The 23778-nt window shown below is 39.6% G+C and overlaps 1 long non-coding RNA gene across 1 annotated transcript; it reads right to left on the bottom strand.

Moving 5' to 3' along the window:
- Window positions 1-12977: 12977 nt before the first annotated feature.
- LOC115353179 lies at window positions 12978-17855 on the bottom strand. Its single transcript, XR_003927477.1, has 5 exons — window positions 17738-17855; window positions 17584-17656; window positions 15730-15868; window positions 13182-13284; window positions 12978-13066 (listed from the first exon to the last, which is right to left on the bottom strand). It is a non-coding gene; the product is annotated as an uncharacterized LOC115353179 (long non-coding RNA).
- Window positions 17856-23778: the final 5923 nt, after the last annotated feature.

Raw genomic sequence — 23778 nt, 5'->3', positions numbered from 1 at the left:
ATATATAAAAATACATAAAAGCTACCCTTACAAACCGAAGTTTTATTTGTACCAGAATCACAGACAACACAAGCTAAAGAACTGGTGACCCGCACTGCAAAAGTATTACTCCGTGTAAACAGTATTTTACAGAATAAATGTGCTATTAAAGTCAGCGTAACAGTATCTGACTCTGGCTGTTCATCAGAAGAGATGAATGGAAATATTAGGATTTCAGACTTGTCACTCCTGTGATGGAAGTGAAGATGGCTCTGAGTCTGAGAATATCATCAAACACTGCCACAAAATTAGACGAAAGGGCTGTATAAATACATAACATAATATTTCCTTTAAAATAGAGTTTGAGATACTGCTGGCATGACAACCCACATCATACCAAACTTAGGATTGAATATGAAGTCTCGTTTCAAAGTAAATTTTTCAAGTTTCATGGTCTGTGAGTTGTATCATAAAAAAAAAAAAAGTATGAGATATGAATTTGTCTGCCACTAAAGCAAAGGGTTTTACACATAAAATGTTTCACAAAGGCTAGGCATGGTAATTCATGAAGTGATGTAAAACTATTAAAGAGGGTTCTGACCATATGACTTAGTTCTTTGTTTCCTTTCACAAATGACCGGCTGATAGGCAAAACTCTTTATGAGCCTCTCAAGATAGAAAATGCCATTCATTACCTGGTGCAACTGTGGTGCTAATTCATCAAGCAACTGGATATTTAATTCATCAGACGATCCATTTCTCACTACAGTTCTTTCCGAGTCTGTTTCCTGAGTCTTATTTTTCAGGTAAGAATCCGATGGTCCTTGTTTCAAGTGATTGTGACAGTGAAATCCATACAGAAAGCTCAAACACAGACGGTTCACCTTTAACTGCTTGTTTATCTTGAGCATCACAGCCACACTTAATCTGGAATCAATTGACATTGATTAAAAATGCAAGGTAGTCTCAAAGGGGAAAAGTAGGGTAGATGGGCAGGTAGAGAGCAGGGTGGGAGCGGTGACACCACTCAGATCTAGCTTTACAGATGTCCTGTGAAGAAAGCACTACCTGCACAGTGAGCTGGGGAAACAGCGGGATGAGCAGAGCAATTTTTGTTGTTATTTCTGCTACTACACCCATCTTGGCAGCTACAAAATATTAAAACCTACTAAAGGAGACTTTCCCACTCTGTGTTCTGACACAAGTCTTTCCACATCAGCTGGAGCTCCAGCCCAGCCATGCTTACTCTGGCTCAGGTTGTAGACAAAGGAATCAACAAATTCAAAATAGAGGAACAGCAGAGGAAGAGGGAGAGGTGCTGAGGAAAAGAACAACAAAAACCCAACAACAACAAAGAAAGAACAGAAGTTTTAAATTTCCATTTCAAATAAAAATACTAAATGTTTTCCCAGGAAGCATGTCTTTATGTGCCACCTGAAAAATATATGTTTTATTTTACTATTATGCTATGCAATCACTAGGACATTATGTGGCCAGAGCAGATTGCAGCATAAAGTAGATCTTGAGGTCCACTTATTTAGTAATATTCAATAGTTTTAGGGGTATTTTTTTTCTACTGCTTTTAATCAGAACACAGAGACCAGCAAATGGGCCACATGTGATGAAATGCAAGTAGAAAAATTGAGCTTGCCATTGTTCTTAAAACTGTTATGCACATATCTGACAGCAACTAACTTAGATCAAAGCAGAGTACAGAGGGGATCAGAAAGCAACAGCCACCAAAGCAGGAAAAGAAGATGTGAAAAGACCTACAAGCTAACTAACCACAGGGACATAAAATTGGTATTGACCAAAGCTGCAAAGCAATGGCACCCAGTGGTGTCAAAGACATTATTTTACTTCAAAACTACAGAAGAAACGGAAGCATTAAGGTGTGTCATGAAAGAAAGGGTTGTAATAAAGTGTAAAGATGTAACATTGAGAGCCTCTTGCACAATTAAAGTTACAAACACCCAACAGGGGAGATAAGACACTTTCTGTGTTTTCACCTACATAAAAATTATTTAGCATAAACAAACAAGTTTTGGCACAATAAAAAAGCAGTCCTGCCATTACATATGGGGAGCAGAAGTGGAACCGGAATACCATTTTGCTTCCCATAGGTTACTGCAGTAAACTTCAGGGATTGTTAAATATTAGAAACAGGCATCCTCAACCAATTTTGTTTTTCCCCACTCCAGGCTGTTGTCATCCTAGTAGATCCATATATAGGGAGTGCCGTGCATCATTATTTGTATGCCAGTCATGCTCACTCCAGGGCAGACGACCCTGTCTTATAGAGAACCCAAGAGAGCTGGTAGTCACAAAAACCTTCTTTTGGATATTCCTCAACATCGATCCCTCCGTCAGTGGGAAAGTCAGGTAAGCCAAAGGGCTCTCCCCAGAGCACCAAACTCAAGCCTAGACAAAACACTGTGGATATGCCATCCCCATGGCTCTCTGGCAGGGAATCTTTAACGCATTCTCCTATTTTCTAAACAATAAGCAAGTTTCAGTCTGGGCTTTAATCCAGCTAGGACAATCACAATTTTCATTTTCTAAACCAAATTGTTTAGCCATGTGAAACATAGAAAGCAATGCCCACGGTCACATGTCAATGGAAAAACATCAGAGAAAGAAAAGCCCTTTCTTCTGACACTAAAATATAAGCTTTACTAGATCAATGGTGGGGAGGGGGAGAAAAAAGAAAAAAAAAAAAAACAGTAACAGATTCTACTCCTCTCTCTTTGTTTCTTTTCTTCAAACTATAAATTCTCTAGCCCTCTCTTACTTGGTTCCTGCTATCAATTTAGAGAAACCGCTAGCAATTCTTCACCAACCTAAAAGGCACAGAGTGTCACCCGCCTGCCCCAACAAACGGCAGAAACAGCATCAGCTGCCTGCTCTGCCTTCTCTGCAGCTGAAACAGCAATGAGGTGGCAGCTGAAGAGCGAACAAGATGGATGGGAAATGGTTCTGTGCTGAAGTCTGCAGTACACGTTAGGAAAAGTTCAAGCAGAGGATGTTAGGGTCAAGGTCTGCTTCTTCCCTGTCACCTGTCCTTCCAAGGGGACAATTTGTAGTGGGTAGCTGTGTACATGTGTAACTATTAGAAAAAGGTACTGTAAATTGTTTCCTTTCTGTCAGATTAATTGCTGTGTGCTTTATTTAGGAGCAACTTAATCACACAGAGCATAAAAATAAATGCGTGTTCAGCAGCTCGATTTATTCTGAAGTCCTGCTCAGCCTGCTGTGAGGCTACAGTTTCAATCATGAGATGTGTTTCTCTTCAACAGATAAATTTGCCAGACATTCAGTGGAAAAAATGCTTCCATTATAGCACATAGCCAGTCTGCTGAGAACCTGGCATTTGTTGACATTGGCGTCACTGAATTCAGGGACATGGATCCCAACCTCACCAGTTCTTTTAAGACTCCAGTTTTACACTGGCTTTGAGGAAGCATTTGCTAGTAAGTCTGAAGTTGAAAAAGAAATAGGAAGCCATGTCCTCACAGTGAAAAAGAGGTATAAAATGAAAATTATAGGGCTTTTTAAAAGTAGTTTACACTGAAATTCTTCCCTCTGCATCATGACTACACACTGGGGGGGGAATACAAACAAACCACCCCCACTCCCCCAAAACTGGAGGCTCCCCTCCTATATGTGAATGTGAAATATGCAATAACCGTTTTCATTAATTTCCACATTGAGCACGAAATGGCTCCTGCACATTGAAAGAATGTATAAGTATACATGACAAGAGTTTTGAAAACTACTACCAAATGATTGCTTTACTAGTCAACCAGCGAACTGCAAACTCTATTTGGAGAGCTGGAAGTGGCTTCATCTTTTAATTCATCCTTTCAGTACCATCAGAACAGAACTGTGTCAGAACACATTCCAGTCTTCCCAATAGAAGTTGATGACACATCTTGAAAGCTGCTTTACAAAAATGACTAACATTTCAACAGTAAACCAATATTACTGCTTAAGAATAATACAGGAGTCACATAGAAGTATTATTGTTTACCTGGCTTATTATTATTTGTAACTTAGTTAAATGCCTGTAAACAGTTATACCACAGAAATATAGGAATTTGGTTATTACTATCATAAATTTTACTGATACCTTAAAAAAAAAAAAAGTATGTTGCAGATTTCTGAGAAAGGATGAACCAGTTATCAGAAAGGAAAACTCCTGTCTTAGAAAAATGTGGGCCCACAACAACAGAGTCTCAACTAAAGGAATTTATCTTTTAATGAGATGGTGTGTACATCACCCTTTGCTGCTTTGGAGAGTGCGGTCTCATGATCCTGGAATTCCCTACATGGAGATGGGCCTCTCGCTGTTTCCCTCATTCACAGCAGAATCAAGGGAGCTGAAGAAACAAATGCTACATACTGTATTATATTTAAGCTTTGAGTGATTGTTCTTCAGATTTTTACATTCCTAGAGATGTTACTACATTTTTAAGAAGACAAATGCTTCACAGAATATGGAAGGATACTCCATAAACACAGGTTAGAAAGATCACTGCTATTATTACTTCTGCTGAGAGCAATACTTTTCTGTTAAGGAGTGATGTAAATGAACTTTGATGTGAAAGACACAATATACTGGTTATTTTTTCAGAGGTATTAGTGAGAGAAGCTGAGAATTGAAATATTCTTTTATCTTCCTCCTATAAAACACAGGAGTGAAAATGGGATTGACTGGAGTGAAAGTGGGATTGAAAAGGAGTTTGTAAAGACTTGAACCTATAGGAGGAATACCAAAGCAGAGAAGTTATTGGCAAGCTGTACTGTGGGAGGGCTGATGGGTCACTGAAAACAGAGGACAGTATAAAAGAAGGCAGGAAGGTAAGAGCTGCAGGTAAAAGCAAATTTGCAGAGGGAAAGAAACAAGCTAGATTAATATTATGCAACAAAAAGAGAAAGATTAGCATGTAGATGCAGGCAAACACTGCAAATTAAAAATATGGGAAGTTTCTCTATAGAAAGTATTAGCTGTCAGATGACACCTAGTTATAGACACAGATATGAAGGTTTAATCATGTTGGCTTCTCTTTTCTGATCCTTGTATAAAAAGTACCCTGGAGATGATGGCTATGGCTCAGTTGTACAAGACCTTAACTGTCACATGACATTAAAAACTGGTGTAAAGAGAAGGCAAAGACAGAAGAAAATGATGGAAGGAGCAGGAGAGTTTATTCCACTGTCTTTGCTCAATGAGAAGCAAGAAGAGATAAAATAAGTTACAGTCCTTTGAAATGTGAAACACTGTTCACATACTGAATATTTAATCTGGTTCAGTTCAGTTATGTTTCCACAAGCACTCTAAAGCCTAGTTTTTAACAAAATCTTAGCTGAATCTTTGAGTGTGAAAAATTGCACTGAACATCCACAAAGAAAAATAAAAGTGTGTTTTTAGGATTTCCTCGTTTGTATGCAAAAATAAATATCTCAAAATATTTTTTTTCTTTTGTGCCCTGTCTTCCTATTTGATCCCAAATATGAAAAAAAAAAAAATATGTATTTAACGCTAAGCTTGAATGTCAGAAAATGCTATTCTCAGGATGTGGCAGTTCACATTTTATCTGAGCAGGTTTCCCTATTCCTGAAGAATCTCTCTAAACACAAGACAGAAGAGTGAACTAAGAGTAAAACAATAGGAAGCATATATGCACCACAGCCAGTAGTACAGAGAAGAGACTTCAAATGCAATGTAGTATGCCAATCACCAGCACAGCTTTAAAATCAAATAATGCTGCCACATGTCCAGTTCTGCCATCACTTCTTATAAAATATCGGTTCAGGTATTTTCTATTTTATTTGTATATACAGTAGAAGCACGAATTCCAGCCAAATGAGGAAAGAGTGGTCTGCCTTCCAAGAGACAAATGAAAGCCTGAACACTTCAAAGCTGGCATGTTTTGTTCCCACACCTGAAAGCTAAGTGAAAAATCCCCTTTTACAGCACAGTTGACCTACTTCTGCTCAAGGGACTTTAAGTGATAAGAAGCCCAGCACGAAAGACACACCTGTTGGGGTTCTTTTAAGTTCCTTGTTGAAATTCTGACACAGGTATGAATATGCTAAATGTATTATCAAAATATAACCAAGTGGTACAACAGAATACTCTTTTTAATAATCCTTTAAATTAACTCCATATTTATGTTAACACTCCCCACACACACAGAATGAAGACTGCAGTTAATAATTAAACAATTAAACTGTTTTGAAGAGCAGATCTGCTGTGTATCAAGGACATGCATTTAAATAGCTAGACAGTTTATAAATCCCAGATAATAAACATCAAATGTATCTTAGTGACTGTGCTGAAGTAGCTACTACTGTCAGCTGCTATTTCATCTTCAGCCGTTCTGTATATTTGGGTAGTGTGGAATTTTCTTGGTACAGAATCAAAACTAAATTTTGAACTAATTCAGCAGCATAATTTAGAAATACTTCATGCTTCTGGATTTCCAGCTTTTTCCTGGTGTAACCATTTAACGCATTACTTGGATCAATTGAACGCTCTCCTTACAATGAACAATCTCACTTCTGCTTCTTCTCCTGTGTCACGACAGATCAAGGACATGAAACTGAAGTTGCATTTACAAAAAAAAAAAAAAAAATTTCTAAAGGGACTTCACTGCATAAATATAGGACAGTAACAGAAGTCAGGAATAGGCATTTTGATAGGCAAGGATTTTATCACATATGTAGGACTTTGAATATGTAGACTTACTTAGACTCCTGAGAATTACAAGCTAGTCAGTGTAATGCCAGCTGTATAGCTTTTATTTCGTACAGTCTTGTAGCCTATTAATCTTAACCAATGCTGAATAGTTTTAGAAAAAAAAATGGTAATTACCAGTCTCAGCATTTTCTATCATCTCATCTTAGTTTAGAACAAAGAATCAATTACAAACTTATAAATGATCCTATGATATGCTTTTAAAGAGCTGTTTGAAATCAATCCATAATCAGCCTAGAAACAATATGAGAACACACTTATTCTTCCCAACATTTGGCTTTTTTTGCTTCTAGATCTAGCTGTAACACAAGAAGACTGGAAAAAAAGAATGAAAACGTTTCTTTTTTCACTTCGTTTGTGTTCTTACGTATTTGAACTTGTATTAGATATACCTTTTAAGTTTGCTTTAAGTTTGTGTTTTCTTGCTGCAAAGCTGATCAAGTTACCCTTACAAACCAAGTCCTCATGTAAAACTCACCTTGACTTCAACTGGGGTTTAGCACAAAGAGAAAATTAAAAACATAGGCCTTAAAGCAGGGGGCAATAGATTTGTATGTACATTATACATATATGTATATATAAAATAATTTGCACCAGTTTTCTGGACTAACACAAAGGTGTACAGGAATTGTCACCAGGCCAGACAGAAAGTGATACATTTTCGTAAGTATTTTCAATGTATTAACTTCATGCAATTTTGCACTTCCCCCTATTGATGCTGAAGCTATGAAAAGACATAGTGCATGCTGGATAAAGCAAACTTTCAGCATTCACACTCCATTAATTAATTCATCACCTAAAAGCTAAGTATTGATTTTTTAATGGCTCTACAAATCTGTTTAAGCTACTATGATGTAATTAAGAGGACGAGTGTTTACTGTAAATTACCTAACAAGTACAAGGGCTGTGCATTCAGCAATAACAAAAATTTTAGCTGAAAGCAGACAACTGGGAAAATGACTGTTTGAAAATGTTTTTCCGCTAATTGTATAAACTACCATGGATATTGTCAAGCTGGATTATTAAAAGCCTCCGATAACACTAAAAATAGAAACATCTGATACTCCTTCCATTGAAATCAGCAAGAGATCTTGTGCAAACGCAATGGTGGAAAGTTTGCTACTTAACATAGGTGTCCACAGGGATGGTGAAGTAGAAATCTCAAGCCGAGCCTTACAGAAAAATTACTAAAGTACATGGGCTCCTTATAATATATTCTATCCAAAATACCTGCAAAAAGAAGAACAAAGCCATAATTCCCACAGCTGGCATCTGATTATCCACTAAAATCATACTCAAAAAGTCAAACTAACACATGAAATTGATATTAACTTCTTCCATTAGAAGCATGAAGACTTACGGTTAAATGCGTAATGATGCACAACATACGTCTTGTGTGAGTGTGAGAAAAGCCGCAATCAAGTCAACCACTGACATGTAGACTATATTAGCAATAATAGACAAGCAACCTAATAAAGAGTACAGACCTACCTTGTTGCAAATACAAGTAGGTTTCTTACTTTATATTTACACTGCAAAAATGAAATATGCAGAGTGTATCATTATCACTACCAGGAAAAAAAAAGATGAGGTGGGGAAAGAGGGGGAGTTGTGATCAGATACCAAAACAAGAAATTTAAGATTTAATGCTTTGGGAGGGGACAGGGACGGGACGGGACACAGAACTTATACAAGATAAATCTCCTATTGATACATTAAGAAATCAGTCTGGAAAGGTCCATGAGATCTTGACCTCCGACCAACCTTTGCAACCTCTTCAACCTGAGAAGACATCCTGCAGCTATCTTTGCCTGCAAATCCCTAGCTTTTCAATTACCGTGGAAAAAAAATTCTAGCCATGTATACCTCTACAGTTGAAATGTGGAATGCATATTTTATTGTATAGCAGCCTCCAGAGGGAGGGCTTCAACAGTTCTGCTGAGAATAGTTACTGTTATTACCCAGTTTTCAAATGACATCCAACTGTTAATGGGAGAAGGGAGGATATTTGAAGGTACTTATCATGCAGAGATAAAAAGACACCAGAATAATCTGGCTATGTCTTTTGATAACATTAATTAGCAGTAGAGCTTAGTTAGATTTTTAAAAATAAAAAATGCATCAGAATTTTATTCTTAGTAGCAAAAATGCAGAAAATTCTAAATATTTAATAACAAAAGCATGAACATATTTTTTTTTAATGTCATATTTTGGCTGAAGGAAGGACTTTCCCAACAGTATACTAATTTTTTTTTTTTTTTTGCTTTGCTTTGCTTTGCAACTGTAATGAAATTTTGCATAATCAGCCTTTTTCACCAACCTAATGTTCCATGTTTACTGATAGGAGCAAAAAAGGAGCTGATTTTTACATCAGTAGGGCTCACGGGGGACAGACATCTCAGTATTCAGAGTCCCTTCTCTTGAAGGGCTGGGAAAGACACTGGCTAGCTAAAAGCAGCCTCAATCTGTGACAACAGAATAGAAGAAAACATGAAGGTAATTATTGTATGTGTGCATGGCACAAAGTGTGAATCAATAATTAAAGAGTTAATTATCTCACCAGTTATAGATACAGGCTGGGGATTAATCCCTGCAAATAGGCCGAGAGACAATTATGCTCCCTGCATGCAGCATGAGATAACCAGCCCTTCTCTGGCTGCACAGATGGGGATTCACAAAAGGTGCTATGCTCCCATGGGGTAAATAATTTGGAAATGATCAGTGGCAACACACTGCAATAACCAGTGGCAATACAGTAATGTTTTACACCTCTGTACGTCCAGATTGAGAATCCTCTAGTAGTGATAATAACATAGTGTTAATGCATCCTTTTGCAGAAAATCAAAATTAGTACTACTAAGTGAATCATAATGGCTGCTAAGAAAATTAATTCGCTCTTTCATCATTGTTGTATGCTGAAAGCCTTTCTTTGTGCTATAAAAAGTGAGCCATGGATTTAATGAAATCATAATAGGTGATCTGGAAAATGAGTAATTATTAAATACTTCAGAATTCCTTTCAGAATATATTTGTCTGCCCTTCTTCCCATATAAAATCCCAGTGCAAAAGCAGCAAATACAAAGGGCAAAACAGAAACAAACAATAGTTGAAATATACCTCAAGAGACAAGCAACAGAATTAATTAATTAATTAATGGCTTCAACTTTTTATCCTTTGCCCGGTTTTGACGACTTCACATATATTATATAGAGAAGCTTTTATTTTTAGTCTAATTTCCTGTGCTGGTTTTGGCTGGGATAGAGTTAATTTTCTTCATAGTAGCTGGCATGGAGCTACGTTTTGGATTTGTGCTACAAACGGGGTTGATAACACAGGGATGTGTTCGTTGTTGCTGAGCAGGGCTTACCCAGAGCCAAGGGCTTTTCTGCTTCTCCCCCCACCCCACCAGTGAGCAGGCTGGGGGGGCACAAGGAGTTGGGAGGAGACACAGCCGGGACAGCCGACCCCAACTGACCCAAGGGATATTCCAGACCATAGGACGTCATGCTCAGCATATAAAGCTGGGGAAGAAGAAGAAAGGGGGGGATGTTGGGAGTGATGGCGTTTGTCTTCCCGAGTCCCCGTTAGGTGTGATGGAGCCCTGCTGTCCTGGAGATGGCTGAACTCCTGCCTGCCCATGGGAAGTGGGGAATGAACTCCTTGGTTTGCTTTGCTTTGCTTGCATGTGCAGCTTTTGCTTTGCCTATTAAACTGTCTTTATCTCAACCCATGAGTTTTCTCACTTTTACCCTTCTGATTCCCCCATCCCACTGTGAGGGACGTGAATGAGCGGCTGCGCGGTGCTTAGCTGCTGGCTGGGGTTAAACTATGACATTTCCGAATAAAATGAGATGTATATACAGCCAGCATCTCTCCCATGTGTTTTTAAATTATTAGCCAATTTCAGTTAGACCTGAAGGGAAGCCTCAAAGATGATGAAGATGATGTCCTCAAAGATGAAGACAAAAATTCATAAGGAAACAGAGCTCACTAGTTTCGTGGCTTACAGAACTGTTTACTTAAGGATAGGATGTAGTTGTTGAGATTCAAGCTCTTCTTACCAAAGGCAGAGGCCTGGACTGTCAAACACAGATCCTACGGCAGCAGACTAGAGCCCACAGCAGAATCTGGTTTTGGCATTATATAACCCTTGAATTAAAAAAAAGGAAAAAAAAAAGTTAAATACAAGCTGGTTTTGCTTTGTATGTGACATTCTATGTATTACTCACTATTGCCAACCTCAAGCTTTTGAAAACCGTGAGTCAAGCCACAAAACATCATGAGATTAGCTGTAACATGAGTTACTGAAAAATAAATAAATACATTTGTGTGGTTTATTTGCCTTTTAATGCAGGGTGAGTTCAGGTCATGTTTTTGAAGCTTTCCTTCACAAACACCAAGGCTACAGACTCACTTTTTTTTCCAAGTGGATTTGAGCTAAGAAATCATGAGACTTGGTAACACTAACACTTTTCAAACATCACGCGTAGCTATGCCGACTGTGAGGGACTTTCACTTCCCCCTCCACTGCAGTGGTGAAGGCCAGTTCAGTGATTACTGGGACATAGCTACAGCAAAGGTCCCAGCACATGCTGGGTCTATAGAGAACCTCAACAGCAATAGGTCTGTGGGGAGCCAAAGAATATATGAGAACCTAGTGACCAGGGTATCCTGCCACCAAACAAGTACCTGCAATCACGGTTTGAAGAGATGGGCACACTTAGGAGACATCTCACCTCCCTGCTAGCTGTGTTAGCCATGCAAAGAAACTGCATTAGGCCAAGGGAGTGGAATTTCAGCCACAATGTCTCTTTCCAAAAACATTTTTCTGCAATTAATCTTCATTCTTCTCAAAATATTTGGGCATTCAGAAAGAAAACATAAGCTTTACCCCTAGAAATGAAATAGGACAAAGTCTAAGTATGTAGAGGTAAATTGCATGTTATTGCATCATGTTCAATTTGTGTGGAAAGTTCTCACCTTCTCATGCAGCAAACACAAACCTTCCCTAACTCCTGTAGGCTCCTAACTCTTTTTCTTGTGGCTCATTTTAATGCCATCAATATACAGCACATAACAACCAGCTTTTTATATCGTTGCTCCATACTCACATTGTTCAGACTCCACATTTAAGCCCGGGACGTTCTAGCTATTAACATGCATCAGACAGAGCCATTGCTATTTTCTTCTTCCTGTGCTCCTTCTTGGGTGGCACAAATTAAAAATAGTTTGGGGGACTGTTGAAATTAAAACTACTCCACAGAGGCAGTTGGGAAAAGTCTCAGGAAATGTTTTCTGGTGGTTTTTTTTTTTCCTTGATTACTTTTTGTGGGGATAATTTCTATTCATCAGAACCAAAACTTTCCGTGGGAATGGACCACACCTTTTTAGCTATGTACAATGCATCTGCTCAAAGTAAAGGAGACCATTGCACACAGTGAGAGCAGCTATTCACAGGCTGCTCAGGGAAGTTATCTGGAGCATCTCATTGCAAATGCCAGCTCTGCTTCACTCAGAGTGGGGACTTACAGCTGAGGCAACATCCTACACACTGCTTTTTTTTCTAGCCTACAGAGTCATTTAAAATTTCAAAGTGCAACAAGGAAATTTTTGAAGTTTGAATAACGTGCAGATTGCCGGTTTAAGATATTTACCAGCTTTAGGATTTATAGATATCAGCCACCCCTGCTTGACCAAAATTCAGTACCAAGAGACTGGGGTTTAATTTGTAATAAATATTGTCTCCAGAAGCAACATTAAGAAACTGTACCTCCCGTGTTGTTCTAGCTCCCCAGTTCTATAACTTGCTCTTTTGCTCTCATTTAACTTCCATTTTCAGGCTTTACCTAGAAACCTCCCATTTCTAAATCTTGCAGTTCTCCATTACGTTTTACACCAGGAGTGCTTAACCTGCAGGCCAAAGCCTACCTGCCAAAATTATGCAACTAGCCTTTGATACGCCGCCTGGCACTCTCTCTCCCAAAAGCCCCGTGTCCTCTCTACCGTCACAGTGACCAAAAGGCAGGCATTTGCTGTTTTCTATCAAGGCTGTGTACATATACGTAGCCGAGTATATGAGCATGGCACATCACGTAAAAGGCATTAATCTCACTCACCCCCTGTATTTTGTTACGATAGTACATTCGAGCAGCCTCTACACACTACTTCACACGTATGAACACTCCCATCGTACGACCTGATACGCTTCAACTGGTCATGTGGTGGTACCCAGTAATGGGACAGCCACATGACAGGTCCTGATATGCTGTGTCTGAGTACTTCCAGGAAAGCCAAAGAGATGTGTCAACACTGTTTTATTCTTTTTTTCTTTGAGAGAGATTAATAAAAAGGAAGGGATAGAAACAGAAGAAATGGATCTAACTTGTGCTTCCACGGAAGGAGAACAAGGTCAGCTTATTCTAGAGTGCTTCTAGAAACATACCTGGTGTCCGCAGGTGAAAGAACAGGCAAGCTTCCTTTTCTGATGGGCTATGGCACACTCAGGACTAGGGCCTCACGACTTCACTTACAGAAAATGCAAAGAACTAGAATAAAACAATTTTAAGGCACTTTAGCAGCCCAGGATTGGTATCGCCCACCACCCTTGTGTTATACAACCATATTCCCCCAGTATCTCCACTAGTGAACCCATAATATCCATCACAGGATGGCAGAACGGAGCCACCTGGTAGCAAAGGGAAATTCCAGTGAGAATGGAGCCTGGGGAGCCCACAGTGCTGCCAGGGGCACTGCCACAGACACCGAGCTCTTGCATTTTGGCACCATTTTTGGTTTCAGTGTTCCAGCTCCGCTTTTAACGTATAACTCCGTATACCATGCTGGATTTTTGGTATGCTGTAGCAAAACTGCATCAGGAAGACTGCAGTGGCTATTCTTTTAAGCTGATGCAAGCTTCTTCAAAACACACTCTGCTAAATTCAACCCATTAAAAACACCAAATGTTTTTGTTCGTTATTTGAAATTAAATTCCAGCCAGTCTAAGAAACTCTATCTGCCTCTGGTTTGTATGTCCAAATCCCTGGTGCTGTTGTAATTCTTGTAAACACCACAAATAGGTTTTTACCAAAGTCTGCTGCTGTAGAAATGACAAACCACTGTAGATTCATAACATGAGTGTGTCATTGTTAACTGCAGTTGCAACACAGAGGATACTAAAAAAATAACTGTGGTAAAACTGTATTTTGGAGATCGGTGCAAACAATAAAAGCTCCATTTAACAAACTTCAGTTTCATCTTATTAAGGTGTTCAGCTGGACGAAAGGGGTGAGAACGGACGGAAGATTATTTCATAGATGCCAGTGTATCAACTGTATCAGCTTTCTGACAATTACACATGTTTTTACATGTAATGAAACAAACTGAAATTTGGTAACAACAAAAAATAGGCATTCTTATATCAGTAGTTAACAGTGAGTATATTGTAGTAGCTTTACACTGGTGTTCCTTCCTGTGCTGAGCTTTCATATTCATATGTCTGAGCTGTCATGTGTTCACAGATAGAAGCTTCAAATTTTCTTTTAGGTTTTGCATTAGCACATACAGAAGCGATGCCTTAGTATAAAACCATATGGTCCAAGAAACAACTGAGAGTAGAGTAGGGTAACAATTCCCTGGGGCTTTGCTAGAGCTCCTCCTTTTTGCTTCAAAGCCTTTGATTTGCTTCAACCTGTTATGCATATGTTTTCATACAACCTTACTTCTTTCAGTGCCCTCTTCAGAGAAATATTTCTAGGTCTACTGGTGATTTATAGTAACGTCTCAAAATAAACACATTTGTTTTCCTTGTTTGCCACTATATTATACTGCTGTGACAGACTCTCTATTATTCAGCTTCAACCAATTTTTTTTTATTTGTCCATTTGACTATCATAACACTGCTGGACAGATTTCCTATGACTATCTAAAACATATTTCCCTCATTTATCACAGAAGTCTGAATTTAGCTGAATTAATATGGGTGATTTAGCCTTCCCTAAAGGAAATGTATAATACTTTACAGAAATAGTGTGGCTTTTTATATAAAAATCCCACTATAAATCATAGAAAACTAACTTGGATATCCTGCTTACCCATGAAAAACAACTAACTCAAAATAGCTTTACCCATAAGCAAATACACATGTGCATGGGCTTCTTTGACTTTTCTTCACCTGTTTCTGCATGAAAACACCGTTCATGGGAAGCGATGGAAGGGCAGACTTGGAAGCTCAAATCCCGATATTATCTACGCAGTCAAGAGAACAGAGACTTCCATAACCATGCCTTTGCGGAATGAGCTCGATGAACTAACAGACAGTCCCTGGTGCGTGCCCTCTGCTTCCCCCCAAGCCCTCTCCCAGCCACCCCGAGTCCATTGCAAGGGTAGCTGTTCACACGCTTGCCTCCAGATGCAAAACCAGGCCAACTGGCTATTCTGTTCTGATAGCAATTTTTGATTGCTGTTAACTTAGATTAGTCTTCTGGGGGAAACCCGGATCTTCTCCTTTTCTCTTCTTGAGCTTTCCCTCTCACATTTCCCAGTCAGTAAATAGCTATACTGAATCTCAGAGTGCTTAAAACACAGCTTTCCATCTTGAGCCCCAAATCCCCCGTCTTTGCTTTAAAATCATGTCAACTACTTCCCTTCAATATGAGAGACTAGCCTCTATCAGCCACTTGTTTGGAAACTGAAAAAAACAACAGTTTTATCTTATGCTGCCCTTCACATATAAGAGACTTCCTGTCAACACCAACAGCACTTACGCATTATCTGTTTTCAAATCTCACCTTGAAAATATTCTGTGCTATGATGTGCAAAGCAAAAACAAAACAAAAGAAAAAAAACCCAAAAGCAAGACAATTTCAGAGACAGGAAAATAAAAGGCCAGCAAATGGAACACAGAAATGTTTAAAATATATAGTGGCTATTTCTATTTAAAAAAAAAAAGTTGTTGGGTGGGCTTAGTAGAAAAGTATGGGGAACAGAGTTACCTTGTCGCTTTCAAAAATCTTGACTCAATCTTCTCCATCTCTTCTCCACCCTTCACAAAATACTAACAAATAGGTTATATCTTCAATCTCCTTTCAAAATCTCGAACCTCTGAGTTTCATGTCTTCCAGCTTTCCCATTCTATAATAAAAGCTGAGAAGTTAATTTATTTTTCAATGAAAAGCAACATCACAGGACTCCAGGAGGGAAAACTTTAACAAAGGCATCAAATACCACAAACCTCACGATGCAAATAATCAGATTTTCTAGTGCAGGAGAATTGGAAAATGGTCTGTCTTACACTGATGCCTGAGGTAGTTGTTTGCTTGAGCTCACAGGCTCTCTAAACCAGCCTGACCTACATACATATTCCTCTTCTTTTTTCTAGGCCTCACTGAGAAGACAGACTTCTTAGTAGTATTGAGAGGTTCACTGGGAGGTTAAAAACGTGGAGAGTTATCTTTAAGTACAGAAAGAGCAAAGTTTATTGTGTAAACATTTACACTGTGAGCTGACCTTCTTCTGACTTCAACTGCTAAAGAGACCGGGGGGAAATGTCTTGGGGCAGGAGTCCAGGAAGCTGAGTGGAGTGGGAAGATAAGGAGTGGGCCACAGTTGAACGGGGCAGCGGGAAGAGAGATGCGGAATGCTTCCTCTGGTCCATGAAAAGGACCGCACGGCTTTGGAAAGGGATTGCAACGCTGTGCTCTCGGGTGAGCAGGGCACCAGAGCCGTTGACCCAGAAATTCCTTTCTGTGTCCTTACCAGGGGAGTTTCTTAGAAATCCAGGAAGGCAGAGCATTTCCTTGAGGGTGCCGAGATGGAGGGCACCCCAGGGGCATGAGGTGCTCCTCGCACCGTACCATCCTTTGAACGACACAGCCACAGTCGGGATCCTCTGAATGACTCCCAGTTCGGGGACCCGAATTCTCCTGAAGTTAAGCTGCGCAGTGGGATCCAGCTGCCTAAACACGGTGCCATTTTAGATGCCCAAGGGCATCCCACTGCCAAACCAGAAAACGTGTGTGTGTTGCGGGGCGGGGGTCTCTCGTAGGTCTGACACCTCATCTGTCAGCCCCATGGGAAAGTTTCAGGTGCTAGGATGCCTCAGATGGCACCTGACACCTTTACATGTTTCAGCCTGAGCTGGCTACAAAGTACACTGACTCCCAGAAGGGTTTGAAAGCCTACAGAGTGATACATCTTATATACTAACACATAATATTAAGCCTGTAATACATTAAATAAATTATTTCTCGTATTTTCAGAAATCTGAACACCAAGGACCTGCTTCAATTGTCCACATGTGGCATATAGTGCCTAGAACATTTAAGATGTCCTAGGGTGTCTAAGACATCCAGATAGGAATAGCAGACATTGCACAGGAGCTGAAAGAAATCTACAACAACCTCGCTGTGAGCCAGGTAGGAAACTTTAGGGTAACTCAAACCATAGTAGATACCACTGAATAAGCAATTGATTGTTTTTTTTTTTTAACTGTAGAAACTTGATGCATGTTGGTTAACACTAACAGTGACCCCTCACCTATCCCCTAATTTCTGCATGCTTGGTGTGATGGGGTGTGTGGTTTGTGATGGGGATTGGCAAGCATCTATGCTGGTAGTATACTAGTGGTCTGTAATTTACTGACAACTCAAATGAACTGCCAGCCCCAAACCACTGGATAATTGACATTTCCCGGTCAAAACAAGACAGCAGATTTTGTGTAGGTGTGGACATGGGAACAGTGTGTGGAGAGAGATCTGTATAACTTCCCTGTTTGTAAAATAAACAACCCACCACCACTGTCTATTAAGGACAGTGATGATGAAATGTGTGACATAACTTCTACTTACCCTATCTTAGAATTTTTTCTATGCACATCAAAGAAAACTCTGGAGATACTTCACCAGGTAGGTATAAAAGACCCTAGAAAGTGAAGAAACAATGAATTTACAAGAATGTTTTCCCCAAAGCCGAGGCAATGTTGTCCTCAGAGAATGAGCTTACACTCTAATATAAAATCCAGACTACTTCTTCACTTTTTTATTCTTGCTTGGGGTTTACATGCAAGTACACATTTTCACTGTGTCTATCTGTGTGCTTCATATAGGATATTGTTCCTCCAAAAAGCAGTCACTGGGAAAGAAAAAAAAAACCCACACAGTTACACAGAACCAAAAAAAGGCATTCAGCATAGAATTGCAGGTGCAAATGTTCAGTTAAGCTTTATTATGTATTTCTGTCAACATTTATGAAATTCAGTAGTCTGGAGTCACAGAGACAGCTAGTTTGGAATTTTTTTTAGATTAATACCTCCAGGTTCCTTTTTCTCATTTATTTGGGGAAATACAGTAGAGAGAAAGACTGTGATGACAATATCAGGAGCCTCTGTCAGAGAGTCAAAAATTCAAGTAGAATTACAAGGAATGGGTTTTAGGTGAGGCAAGAGCAAGAAGGGGAAAAAAACAACGTGGTGCTCCTTTGAACTCTGACAAGACAGATGAACCTACAGCTAAGATACTTGAGAATGAGACTGATGGCTTTCCAGGGCAGATGTTTGACTGCAAGTTCAGACCATCCATGTCAGAACTTGATGTGAGGTTTAAAGTACAGAATGATTGAGTTATCTAAGAAAAACCTATTAGTGAGCCTTCAAGCAGGCAAGGCAAATAATTACAGTACTAAGGTATCCAATACCTTTAATATAGTATGAGATGCTTGCAAGAATTCATGCTTTTCAGCTGTGGAGAGATTCCTCTCTTCACTAACAAGGCAATTAAGGCACTGCACACTCACTGTGCGGTGAGGACTTGCACAGGTATTGAGCAGTACAGAAGTCAATACATGGAGTCATTAGAGAAATGATTTCTTATGAATATTCCCTGTCCCTCTCTCCTCTAAACGAAGTTGAGAAATGTCTGTCTCCTGCTGCTACCCTACATATATCCACTCTCTCTCTCTGGGTAAATTCTTAAAGTGTCCTATGTAAGGAATGTGAAAATTTGTTATGAATCAGGCCCTAAAAATCTGACAGCAAATCCCATGCTGAAATCTTAGAGGCAGAGTGGAAAAGATTTCTGGAGAATAACTGGCATTCTGCCAAGAATTTTTAAGAGCTTGAATGTCTTGGGGGAATATATAAAAACAACCTCATGATTCAGCTAACCAAAGCAGTAAAACAAGTTCCCGAAGGCGGGGATCAGCACTTTGAATATATTTGGGTGCTCCCCTTAATTCCTGTGTTCTTTTTCCTTCTTCTGTCCTTTTCCCAGTTCCTCTCTACTTTGAAGTTAGGAAGGTAGACTTTATAAGTTTCTTTTCCTTCTCACCCAGCCAACAGGGAAGGGTCATAAGTAGGGCAGCCAGTTCCTTCTTCTTTGAAAGCTGTATGACTGTTCTACTTTAGATACACATCCTCCCGCCTAAGCCCCAGCACAGTGTGAGCCCTATCACAAATTTATAAGCTCCAGTTCTGTCCTGTATACTACCTAGTCCAGACATGTAACAGTCATCTTGTTATAACTCAAATGTAGAAAGCATGCCATAGTCATCTTTCATGATTAAAACAGGGCAAAGCATCTACAGCAGTGTCTTATAAAATGGTGTTTAATTTCCAACACACAAAAAACCACTACTGTATCACTTAAAAATGCTTGTATGCATCGTCTGTTCTGGAATCAGGGTCTCTCTGGTTTGAAGAAGCCTGTCTGACCCTCATGAATAATGAACTATTTAAGAACTTCATGAAGAATCCTCAAAGAGATCAATCAAGTGAGACCAAAGGGAATGACAAGAATACAAGATTAAAGAAGAGTCTCCGATATAATCTTGACAAAGTTGATTTGAGCACCTGAAAGTTTAATAGATTTAACTGACAGCGGCTAAAGCTAACTCACACTTTATGCCTTGCGTGATCCTTGTTGGAAGCATTTTTGATACATGTGAGCAGCCTCAAATAATTTGGACTTGCTAAAGTATGTCGTACTTGGCTATTAGGAAAAGATGGTGGCTATTAGGAAAAGATGGTGGCTATTAGAACTTTATTGGTTCTCAGAGGTATCAGGGTAATATCATGATTTAATCAACAAAAAGAAGAGCTTCCAAGAACAAGAAAGCACCAGTCACCAGCTATATGTTAGCAAGTGATATGACAGAGTAGAAAATCAATTGAAGCTGTCACTGCTGACACCTCTACCTTGTATGCAGTTCATGGGTTTTACTTTCATCTGATCTCATGAACCAAATGACTCTTCCATATACATGGTTGAACACTACCAAAAGGACCAGTCCTTTTTTTAATACCACTTGGGGTTGTAGTGCATCCAATATCCATTTGAGCAGACCTTTCAGTTTGTCTTCTTAATAACTTTAGGTCCAAATATGAAAATAAAACAATTTTGGCAAGCCAAATGAGGACAAGTCTTTCATTTTTCAGGTGAAAACAAGAAGAAAACAGAAACTTCATCATATGCTTGCTAGATTTTAGGGCATTTTGACACTGTCAGCAGCTTGGGGTTCTAAGGAGAATAGAAGAGCAGTGCAAAAGACAACTTTGCATCAACAGGAGTGGCAACACCTTTCATCTTTAAACAGTTTTGGAATAGAAGGTGAAAGGCTGTAACAAGGCAAGAATTTCTATTTAGAAATAACATAGAACAAGAACACTAAGAGCCTTTAAGGCTGACTGAATTTCAGAAGAAAACTTGTCCAAGGCTGCCACTGAATTCCCTAGAAGAGGTGCTAGCTGTTCACTGTATCCAGTGCTTCCAGTAAGATGAAGAATTTTCAGCTATCACTAGGAAACCAGTAGTCATCCCTCTTTATGATAGAAAAATGGCTTGTTCCATTTGTTCCAAACAATATAAAAATATATTGGTTTTTCTGAGGTTAATTTATTTCAGGTGTGAGAAGCAATGAAATAATCCCATAAGCTCAAGAAGTGGGCCCACATGAACCTCATGAGGTTCAACAAGGCCAAGTGCAAGGTCCTGCACCTGGGTTGGGGCACTCCTGGGTATCAGCACAGGCTGGGGATGAAGGGATTGAGAGCAGCCTTGTGGAGAAGGACTTGAGGGTACTGGTGGATGAAAAGCTGGACATGAGCCGGCAATGTGTGCTCACAGCCCAGAAAGATAACCGTATCCTGGGCTGCATCAAAAGAAGCGTGACCAGCAGGTCGAGGGAGGGGATTTTGCCCCTCTGCTCCGCTCTGGTGAGACCCCACCTGCAGTGCTGTGTCCAGCTCTGGGGCCCCCAACATCAGAAGGACATGGACCTGTTGGAGTGGGTCCAGAGGAGGGCCACAAAAATGATCAGAAGGATGGAACACCTCTCCTATAAGAAAAGGTCTGGGGAGACCTTATAGCAGCCTTTCAATACTTAAAGGGCACTTATAAGAAAGATGAGGACAAACTTTTTAGTAGGGCTTGTTGCAATAGGAGAAGGGGTAATGGTTTTAAACTAAAAGAGGGTAGATTTAGACTAGATATAAGGAAGAAATTTTTTACTCTGAGGGTGGCAAAACACTGGAACAAGTTGCCCAGAGAGGCGGTAGATGCCCCATCCCTGGAAGCATTCAAGGTCAGGTTGGACGGGGCTCTGAGCAACCTGATCTGGTCAAAGATGTCCCTGCTCATTGCAGGGGGGTTGGACTAGATGACCTTTAGAGGTCCCTTCCAACCCAAGCTATTCTATGATTCTATGAATACAGCACACTGAGGAAGAAGGAAAGCTCAGCAGCTGAAAATCCCACCAGTTCAGTAGTGCTTCCACGAAATGAGGGAATACAGTCAAGGAGATTTAAAATACTGACATCATCCATATGCACACGTTAATCTTATGAATAGCGGGAAGTATACTACTAGGCCTTGCATCCCAAACCTCTAGATCATTTAAAATTTATGTCTGGTGCTTGATCTCTAGCTCTCCAAAAATACTGAGCCAGCAGTCAAGAATGGAATTTAACATTGTGCCAGACATAAAGAAAAAGTATCCATGACTCAAAGTCCGCAGACAAAGCGTTTTTGAGTCACACTGAAATCCAGTCCCAGGAACCAACAAATGTAAACAAACTGTTCCACCAGCCATGTGATGGGCTCAGTATACAGTAAGTTGCAAAGTGAGGACATACAGTAAAGCATGTGAAAACTAAGCCTCCCCACTAGAGATTACGCCTCCACAGAACTAACCAAGAAAGGGCTTTGCACCAACTCAAAGAATTTGAGGATCAGAAAACAAAGGACTTAAAATTATCCCATCATTATCCTCCAGAGCACATTTCGTCAAAAAGAACTGGCCTTTTGCCAGTGGAGACACAAACTTCAAAGTGATCAAGAATATGAGAATACTTCTACGATCAAATGTCTGCTTTATAAACAAAATGGCTAATTTCAATCGCATCTTTCCTCATTTGAGAAGAGCAATAGTTCACCTCAGCAAAGCACATGAAGGAACACATACTTAACATCCTTTAAAAATACAAATAACCCCACTGGGGAAAATTGGCCTATTCACAGACTTTAAATGATGCACAAATTAAAGCACTTCACCAAATCAAGGTCTCAGTTTGCTGAACCAGACTTCCCAATTGGCAGCAAATGAACCTGAAGTACAAACAAGAGGTTTCTGTTATCTGCAGCATGAAGTGTCAGGTGTTACTTGTGTATGTAAGTACAAAAGGCCTGCATTTCATAAGCCCAGCAGCAAAAGCGAGTGCTTTAAAAAAAAAAAAACCAAAACTAATCAGTCTCATTCTTTTCTCACTTATACCTGCATAAGAAATTGAAGCCAAAGAAGTTTCACTGCCACCTGCAATCATTAATATCAGCATAGAAGAATGTTTATTACAAGAACATAATTTAGCAATGAACTTCAATGTGAACAAAACTAGTGAACCCCAAGCCTCATCATGTAAAAAAAAAACCCCACTCTTCTGCAATATCTAGTGCTTACATTTTGTACTTTCATAGGCCCCTCTAAGTATCTTAAGTTTTTCAGTTGTTAATTCAAAAAGAAAAAAGGAGACATTAAGCATGGGCAGAATACTCTTTCTCTCCCGCCCTATTAATGTGACTTTTTGACTATTTTTAGCACACCCTAACTGAAGTCTTCTTAATTGACTTATCAAGTAAAAGGCCCTTCCCTGAGAGTTCTCCATAGACAGGCTAGTCAGTGACACCAGCAGGAGTTCCTCGTGTGACGCTCTGATGTATTTACATCGCTAACCCTACCACAAATTTTTGAAGAGACAGCAAGAATTAGACCACTCTACAATGCTGGTACTCCATGAGTGACTGGATCAAATCCAGCAATGATTTCAAAGCTAGGTGTTTGTCAATTTAGTGTTGCTAACAGAATGCCAACAAAAGTGCCCAACAGTGTCTGTAATGTGAAACAACACGTGCATTCATATACCGAGACCTCAAGGTTGGTTCTATTAACAGACACAGATATCGCATAAACACTGAAACTGTTTTTCCAGCTTTGGCAATGAGGCTATTAAAGTACCCCTATCAATAATGTAAGTCTTCTGTAATGCACCCACCCTTTGGTGACAAACAGATCAGTGGGGTCTGATGGACCGGGACAGGCAACAGACACTGTCTCAACAAATGCCCGTGAAAAGCCACAGATCTCGCCTTTGGTAAGAACTTTGTCAATCTCTTACTAAACTCCTTCAAGTGCACTAGGGAATACAGCCTAGATTAAATTAGTCTGCGATGGGTGCACAGTTAGCTGAAAGCTGTATTTAAAATGTGGTCATCAGCATTCACAGTCAAACAGGACATATTTATTAAATATGACCTCCTGAAGTCCATTGTATTATATAGTTTCATTAACAAATGGAGTAAAGAAAACCTTTGTCACCTTTGAAAACAGCATCAAACAGGGTGGGTAACAGGCACTTCTGAAAATAAGACTAGAATGGAAAAGATCTTTGTCCACTGGAGCAATACTCTGAAATACAGACAAGGTCAGAAAGGAGTAGTGCAAACTCCTGTACTTAAATCAGAATTAACAACTCTATAAATATAATAGGGGGAAAATCC

This window comes from Aquila chrysaetos, chromosome 18 (assembly GCF_900496995.4).
Source record: "Aquila chrysaetos chrysaetos chromosome 18, bAquChr1.4, whole genome shotgun sequence".
NCBI classification, from domain to species: domain Eukaryota; kingdom Metazoa; phylum Chordata; class Aves; order Accipitriformes; family Accipitridae; genus Aquila; species Aquila chrysaetos.
Note: the sequence above shows the minus strand (reverse complement) of the source record. Positions and strands in the feature narration are given on the sequence as shown.